Here is a 9,302-nt window from a genome sequence, read left to right on the forward strand (position 1 = left end):
TATTAGGAGGTTTATGAACACAAAAAATAAGTATGGTAAGTAAATAAAAATATAAATAAACTAGAGTTATGGTAAATAAATAAAAATATAAATAAACTAAAGGTATGGTAAATATATAAAACCTCTTTTTATATTTAGTCCATAAACCTCTTTATATTTAAAGAAGACTCAAAAGAGAGGTTTTATTTAGGTGAAGCATATGGGCCAAATACCATTTTTATAAAAAAGGTTCGGTAAATTAATAAAAATATAAATAAACTAGAGGTATCGTATATATATATATATATATATATATATATATATATATATATATTATACTCCATAATTCACTTTATATTTACGAACACTCAAAAATAAGGTTTTGTTTAGGGGAAGCCTATGGGCCAAATACCATGGGCCAAATTATTATTAATATCATGCAAAAAAAATTTATTAACCCTAATATTAATATTAATAAAAATAAAAATTGCACGTGGTATTAAGACCCAATGGTATTGACCCATGGTATTCACGTGGAATGTAGTGTATTTAAAGGGGGCAATTAAACTAGCATAGATCCATCTTTACTATGGATCTACTAAGGGTCGTGAGGGATCAAATATCCTAATATGCAAACTACCATAGAGCTAAACAAGATTTGATCCCTCTCAATGCTTAGTAGATCCAGAGTAAAGATAAATCTATGCTAGTTCATACAACTTTGGGCACTCTTCTCTCTCTCACACCTGTGTCAAGAAGGACGAGTTTTCTGGGTTGAATTGTAGGTCTGAAATTTCATATAGCAGACCAAGTTTGACCAGCGTTGACCAAGGATTGTTGACTTTCTGGGTTGAATTGTAGGTCTGAAATTTCATATAGCAGACCAAGTTTGACCAGCGTTGACCAAGGATTGTTGACCAACTTTGATTGTGATTTTTGGAGGAATTTTTCTATCTGCTTAGGCTCGATTTCTGAGCACATAAATCGAGGGAATATGGATAGTTTGACTAGCGCTTTACTGCACTTTGACCGCAAAAATTACAACAGGTTTTCTCTCTCCTTCAGTTTGACTAGCGCTTTACTGCACTTTGACTGCAAAAAATTACAACAGGTTTTCTCTCTCCTTTGACCGATTTGTTTTGGGTTGACTTTGACCTCATGATTATGCTGAGATTCACTGTGGAACACTGAGTTGCTTTGAGGATGATTTATTGCTGATTTGATCAATGTTGACTTTTTGGTTAGGGCTGAAGTTTGATTGCAGTTAATTGCAGAAATTTATAGGGTTGTTTTGACTTCGAATTGGGCAAGTCAATTTGACTTTTGCACTCTCTCTCTCTGTTGAACTTTTGATATAATAATAAGAAGAATTGATGAAAGGATTTTCCCCATATTGGGTTTTTCCCTCGCATGTGCCAAATTTGGTGTCCTCTTGTCTTGGCTTGTCTTTTGCATTTTGTTTCATGTTCTATTTGCTTTTACTATCAATGTGATTATTGTGATTGCTATTGGAAATTAGAAATTGTTATTGGGATGCTAAGGAACATTGAAGTAAATTGTGTTAAGCATAGAACATACCATTGTTAACTAAAATTAACATGGAATCAGAGCTCAGGTGAAGACAAAGCCCAAGAAAGTGTGAGAAAAACAATCACTAAGAAGAGTTGTTGGACAAGAATATTAGTCTAGCTTCAATGAAATTCGAGGATAAGCTCAAGGACAAATCTAACTATCATGCATGGAATATGACTTTGGACTTGAGTTTGGAAGAGAATGATGCTATGGACTATGTAAAGGGAAGAGTGGTGGAGCCTCCTTCAAATGCACCTGCTACTGCAAAGACAAAGTATAAGAAATGTGAGGTCAAAGTCAAGAAAATTATCATAGAATCCATTCAAAAGCATTTGTTTGTGTATATTTCTGATTTGGAAACATCTAAGGAGATGTATGATAAGTTGGTTGGGATGTTCAAAGTAAACAGTGCAAATCAAATCCTTTTTCTCGAGAACAAGTTGAAGGACATCAATGGATAAAGGAGAATCTATTCAATCCTACTTCATGAGGATTACCAAAATCAAGAATGATATTGTATCTGTTGGAGAAGTTGTTGTTGACAGGTTGCTCACTCTCATTGCACTTGGAGGTCTTACAAGAAGATGGGAATTTTTTAGCACCCCCATCCTCAACAATGACAGGATTCCCGGTTTTAATGAATTATTGGCTAGATACAGTCAAGAAGAAACAAGGATGATGGAGAGAGATAAGCCTTCAAATGGAAATGATCCTACTGCTTTCTTTGCTCATGCTAAGAGGAAGAACAATGTTGGTCCAAGGAATAAGGTCAAGGATTTAAGTTGGGATTCAAAGAAGGGAGAAAAGGAAGATGCTACAATTGCAACAAGTTTGGCCATTATGCTAGAGAGTGTCCTCACAAGAAGGATACTCTAAGCGATGATGACAACAACCACAAAAATTTCAAAGGCTATGGCAATCAAAGGAACAACAAGTTCAACAACAAAGGAAAGAGGAATGCTCCTGCTGCTTGATATGGAAATGGTTAACCTCGCAAAAGATCAAGAAATTCCAGTGGAGCCTCAAGGCACTTCACTAGGTACAAAGAGGCCCTCTCAAATTTGGTTGAAAAGAAGACTAACCTAGAAATCATACTTGGAGATAATGCCACCTATCCCGTGAAAGGAATAGATACTGTCACTCTTCACTTGAATCAAACTCAAACCATTCATCTACAAAAAGTATTGTATGTGCCTGATTTGAAGAAGAACCTGGTATCTATTTCTGCGATGGAAGTTAAAGGCTTCAAGGTAGCATTTATTAATGGAAAGGTATGTATTTGGAAAAGATACCCTAAAGATGAATTTACACTTGGATATAGGGTTGATGGTCTTTATCAAGTTGGAGGAAGTCCTTTGGGAGCCATGTCTTGCGATACTTCTCTTCAATTTGAACTATGGCATCGAATATTTTCCCACCTTCATTACAAAGCCTTACCTGGGGTAAGGAAGATGGTCACAGGTATGCCTGAATTCAACATGAATCATGAAGGAATTTTCCATGGTTGTGCAACTGGGAAACTTACAACTCTCACAGTGATCCGACAAATCTCACGTAGAGGCTGATGCAGGGCCACACAAAGTTTGAGAGAGAGTCTGAAATTTTGTAGCAGAGTCAGTTTCACAAGCCGAGAGCCGAGGTGTGAGACCAAGAGGCTGAGAGCAGTGAATCCGGGCAATAAACAAATCAGGTGGCTGGGTGATGTAGTGCTTAGAGGGGTTGACGCAGGGACTGCGTGAGGATTGTGCAGGGCCTACCAGAGGCACCTCATCCAGTGACCAGATCAGTCGGGATTTTTCTCAATGATTATGTGAGATAATCTTACAAATATTTCTACCATTATTTATCGCTCTATAACTGAATAACCCTTGAGCTATTCAGAGATGTATTGAGAATTTTCCACTGCTTAATAATAATAAACCCTCATATCTGCTGCACTGGTTTTCCCGCATTGGGTTTTTTCGGGGACATTTGTCCAAAAAAACGGTGTTATTACGTTGCATTTTCTTTTTTTCTTATTATATTGTTTCCACATACAAATTAATTAAGTGAAGGCTGCAATGTATGTATTTCAATATTTGTCTTAGGAAAGTGCAAATAACTCGTTCATGTAAATCTAGCAAGTAGGAGAAGTATCTTTAGTTGTTGTAGTAGGAATTCTGGTTTAGGAATTTTCACATGGTATCAGAGCTGCATGTGGAACAAGAAGAGCAGTGCCAGAGAACCTAGCCTGAGCAGAAGAGGGAGATCGAAAAGTTGTAGGAGGCAGTGGTTCGAAACCCCAGAGGATTTGCGTATTTCTTAGCCGGAGAGCTGAAATTTCGAAGCAGTCTCTCTCCAAGTGAGTCGACGGAGAGAAGGGATTCAAAATTGAGTTTTTGCCAAGGCAGAGGGAGCAACACTGAAGTCTCAGTGTGAGGAGAAGCTGGTGGGACGCAGATTTTTCTACAGGCAGTTTGCTGGGCAGAAAATTGTTAAAAGAGAGAGGAGAAGCACAGTTGAGGGAATTTCTTCCTCAGAGAATTCCTAGCCAAGGAATTAGAATTCTCTATAGCTAAGCAAAAGAAAGGGGCATTAGTTTTGCTAGCAGAGGGACTGCTAAGGAGATGTGGGACGCTTTGTCTACAATATATCAGGGATCTTTTGAGCAGTGGAAGATGTACCTTGAACAAAAGTTGAGATCAGATGCAGAAGGGGGAGCATGTGGATCCATTCCTCATGAAGCTTCAGGGGACCTGTGATAAATTGTTTGTTATGGGGCATATATCTCAAGACTTAGAGTTGGTTAGATTGGCCCTCAAATTTGTCTCAGATGAGTGGCATATCTTTGTCTAGAGTATCCTGGGTAGGGTGAATTTGCCGAATTGGGATGAGATGTGGGCGACTCTAAAACAGGAGGAGCTGAGGAGAGACTTAGTCAAGGTTAAACTTGATGGAAGCAACGACAGTGGGTTGAAGCCCAAGGAGATGGAGGAAGAGAATGCAACGCTTGCATCGAAGGGACAATAGAAGCAATGAAGACATAAGAAGGACGTCTCAGAGATCAAGTGTTTCAGGTGTGGTGAGATGGGTCACTACGCTACACAATGTCCTATCAGGAAGAAGGACAAGGATAAGAAACACGATCTGAAGGCTGCGCCTGCGAAGATCGAGGAAGAGGAGTTCACCATAATAGCCAAGATACCTCCAGGAGGGAGGTGGCCTGATTTGGAGATGTAGTTAGAAAGAACTACATATGGGTAGGATCCTTGAGGAGCCCACCTCTTGGATCAATTCCTTGCTATGGGAGCCCAGTTCAGAGGTAGCAGGATGGACTAGTGTCCGATGGTGCTGATGAGTGTTGGAAAGATAGTTGCAGTGTCTAGGAGTACCAGAGACTGAAGATTGCAGAGCAGAGTTGGCAGTAGTGCAGATGGCACAGAGCAGAGGTCAGCAACAGTGCAGTAGATTCAGAGGGTCAACGTAGAGACTAGCAACAGTCTGGCTTCAACATTCACGTGGTATCATACTAAACATAGTTAATTTAGTAATTTGGGATGTTTTTCCATTGTTGATGGAGTAGCAACAATAATTTGCAATGCAGGGGCAGTTGGCAGTGCCAATGCCAACAACAACACGAATGAAAAATTTCAGAGGGAGTTGCAGTATGGATGCAATGTTGAAAGTGGTAGGGTTAGCAGCAGTAAAGATGCAACATTTGCGTAGTAGTTGGTGGAGAGCATGTCAGGCATCAACAACACAGAGGACAATTCTTTAGAGTCAGAGCAATATGAAACAACGTATATTGCTAGAGTACATCCTCGCTAAGAGGGAGTGTTGATTTTGTTGATTTGGGGTAGCATTGGATGTGCTATAGGACTAAAATTTTGCAGGGAGGCTTGGGCACATGTATTCCAAAGAACCCAGAAAGCATTTTGGGAAATTCCATAAAAATCAGTGGACTAAATAGTAAGCAAATCTCACTATTAAGTAGAATATTTAAAACTTAGCAAATAAGAAATCCCAAATAACAAAAAAACGTTTTAAATAGCTAAAATTGCATTTAGAAATATAATAATTATAATTAATAATTAACCAACCTAGATCCATCTTAACTCTGGATCTACCAAGGTGTGAGAGGTATCAAAACTCTTTTTACTTTAAAAGAAGTTTCACTCCTCAAAAGATTTGATCCCTTTGGGCGCTTGGTAGATACCAAGTTAAGATGGTGCTTGGTAAATACTAAGTTAAGATGGATCTACACTGGTCAATATTCCAACACTCATGAGTATTGAAATCAACCAAATATCTAACACTCCTAAGTATTAGGATCAAAAATAAAATTGTTGCATTTTTCATTGCAAAACAAATTATTAAATAAAATGTAAAATATAGATTTACTAAATTTATAACAGTTTAATATAAATATATCATATACATTTTATAAAATATTTAAATAATTTAATAAATAGAAAATTTCATATCAAAAAATTAAATTATATATTTGTTTTTTTATAATTATATATTTATTTTACAAAAATAAGATTGATATGATGTGGGTATAGCTCAAGTGGTAGGAGGAGTCGTTTGATACATTATATATTATTTTACAAAAAAAGATTAATATGATGTCAAGTGGGTGTAGCTCGAGTGGTAGGAGGAGTCATTATTAGCCTCCTCACCCGAGTTCTAGATTGGACCATTAGGTAGAGGTGCATTAGAGTTAGATCTATGAATTCTTTACTTGACATTGCAAAGGTGTGATGTCCCCTGGTAACTTCCTAAATTTTCAAAGGTGTGATGTGTCTTGGTAACTTTGTAAATTTTCATTTACTATTTATTGCACTTAAAAATGTTGTTATTGGTGGGCTAAGAAGGATGAAACTAAGTAAACATATGTTTTAATATTTATTTTATTTTATTTTAGGTTCTTTGCATAATGATTATGTGTGAAACAAGGTTGGGAAGTAATGCGAGAGGAAGCTCATACCCAGGTAGTTAGAAAGTTGTGGGGAAGTAGTTACCCACCCAAATTCCTCTATCAGAAGGAGAAGAAACTTTCGAGAGGAAGCCAAGAGGGTATTAAGAACCTGAGGTGAGAGGAAGAAAAGGAACAAAAAAAATAGAGAAAAACTTGAACAATGAAGGAATCGAGAGTTGGTTTTCTAGTGAGAGCCCAGACTGATAGTCAAGGCTAAGTCTAGTTGTGATCAGATAGCCTCGTAAGAATATTCCAGTACTATCTCTTGTATTGCAAAGAAAATTGTATTCCATACTATCTCCTGTATTGCAAAGAAAATTGTCCTGGGTATGCAGCAAGCTTGGGGGGGGGGGAGATGTAGTAGCAAAGACTAATCTCACGGTTGGGTGGAACATTGTTGTTCCTAGTGGTTTGCGATTTAATAGAGTTTGTAGGAGACTCAGATAAGCATTAATATAATATTTAGTGATTGTTTAATGATGATTGTTTTGTTAACTTGAAATCATTAAAGAGAGGAAAAGTTACAAGTTTCATAACAATGGCTAGAAGTAAGACTGTATGAGTCGAACATGTTATTGTGAAACTGTAATTAACAGACTGTTAGTTGGATTATGTTCTCCAAGGAATGAAGTAAGAATGCTATGAGGGCAAGGTGAAATGATCCCTCCAGGTCAAGAGCATGGACGTAGTTCCATGGTCATAGTTTTATCTCTAGTCGAATTAGAAAGATATTATGAGTCACAGAAAGAAGTTGTGGATGTTAATCCATAATTAAATTTGTTACTGAACAAGAAATGTTAAATTAGTATTATAGAAAAGTGAGGCTACAAAACTATGACTCTGGGTTTAACCTATTGCAGGTGCAGGTGTATGCACATGATAGGCTTGAGTAGAGTCAAGGTGAAAGATAAACCCTACAATTAACCTTCTGTAAGAAACAAACACAAAAGAAAAGAAAAAACCACAACAGGTTTGTGGAGGCCTGAGTTAGTTATCGGGCACAACTAATTGAATAGCCACCTGGAAAAACAATCCCTGGTTCTCCTATGGGACGAATCGAACCAGACTCAGTAACTGACCACAACATTTATTTGTTTATGTAAAACAAAATACATAATACCCAAAGTATAGAGCCTATACTTAATAAGAGTTAACAAACAAAAGCCAAAATCCTTTGCAACATTTAACAAAGGTTGTTGAATAACACAATTATCTCATGAGGGAATAATGCGCTATTATGATTGCATCACTTCAAAAGTTATTAACATAAACATTGAACTCTCAGACCAGGTTGAAACTATATATAAATAGAAATGTTTGTATAAAGCGAGAATAAACAAAATTACCCATAGGGTTTACACCTATTGTACCCGGGAATTCTGAATAACATATTACTCAACTTTAAAGAAACAGACTAACAACCTTGCCATTGCGCAAAAACTACTTGCTAAACCCTAACTACTGCTAAATGGAGTATTTAACTTCAAAACCCAAAACCTATTATATCATGTACCATTCGGCATGGAAATCAAATATAGTCCAATATTAAAGAACCTGTTGGGACTGAGCGCAAAAAGCACAACGGAAAGTCCAGGCAACCACCATACCTTCTTCACATTCGAAATGAGATTACACAATTTAGAACATTTAACACACCAGAAAAAAATCAGTAAAGTAAATAGGAACACCATCACAACAAGTTATGCCTCTTATGGGAACTTATGTTGAGACCTTTCCATGAGGCAGAACCTGTTAGTCAGAAATTCAGAATGTTAGTTAGAGAAAGGAAAACCCTGTAACAGAGCCATGTGTCAACCCTCTAGGGTTTCGAACTGTTGCCTCATGTAGCTTTTTCAAACTCCCTATTATGCTCATCATTGGATCTACGGCTCTGCTCTTCTTGCTTCACCTGCACTGCTCTTATACCATGTGAAAATTCTAGAACCGGAATCCCTACTGCAACAAGCTGATGTTACTTCTCCTTCTTGTTAATCCATACAAGTTATTTATTGTGTTCTATAGTAAATATTGAAGTAAATACTATTGTAGTCTTCACTTAATTAAATATTATGAGGAAACAAGAGACTGAGCAAGAAAGAAAATACAACACAAATGACACCGTTATTTTTGGAAAAATGTCCCCAAAAAAACCCAATGTGGGAAAACTGGTGCAGCAGCATTGAGGGTTTTATATTATTAAGTAGTAATTTCTGAATACAACTCTGGATGCCCTCCCGACAATCCAGTTACAGATAAATACAACTGGTAGAGAAGAATTGTGAGATTACCTCACTCTATCGGCAAATCCCAGTTGTTCCGGCAGCTGAATCAACTGTCCCCGACTACAACTACGTTGCCCCTGCGCAGTAGCTACATGGAACTCTTTGAGTTTCAGCGTCAGCTCAACTAGGAAACGTCTTGTCTTCTGGAGCAGTTTCCAACCCTCCCGTCTCATAAATGTTAGCTCCTCTGTAAAACTCAGACTTCTACACGGGTGACTGAGCTGATTCTGCGTGAGCCCTTCTAGCTCAACATCAAGCTCTACGTGGGCCCTTATGGCTCAACGTAAAGCTCTATGTGGGCCCTTGTGGCTCAGCGTCAAGCTCTACGTGGGCCCTTATGGCTAAGGAGTTCATCGCAGGCCTTTTCCAATGGCTAGCGGCTTGCCACGGACCCCAAAAAACGCCGTTTAGAGGGTCAAAACTGCTTTGGAAGTTCAGGACCTGAAAAACTAATAAAATTAGTAAATGCCAAATGAACAAGGAAACATATCAAAATGACAGGGGGGTCT

This window comes from Pinus tabuliformis, chromosome 8 (assembly GCF_031772625.1).
Source record: "Pinus tabuliformis cultivar Carrire ecotype Pingquan chromosome 8, CPIR1, whole genome shotgun sequence".
NCBI classification, from domain to species: Eukaryota; Viridiplantae; Streptophyta; class Pinopsida; order Pinales; family Pinaceae; genus Pinus; species Pinus tabuliformis.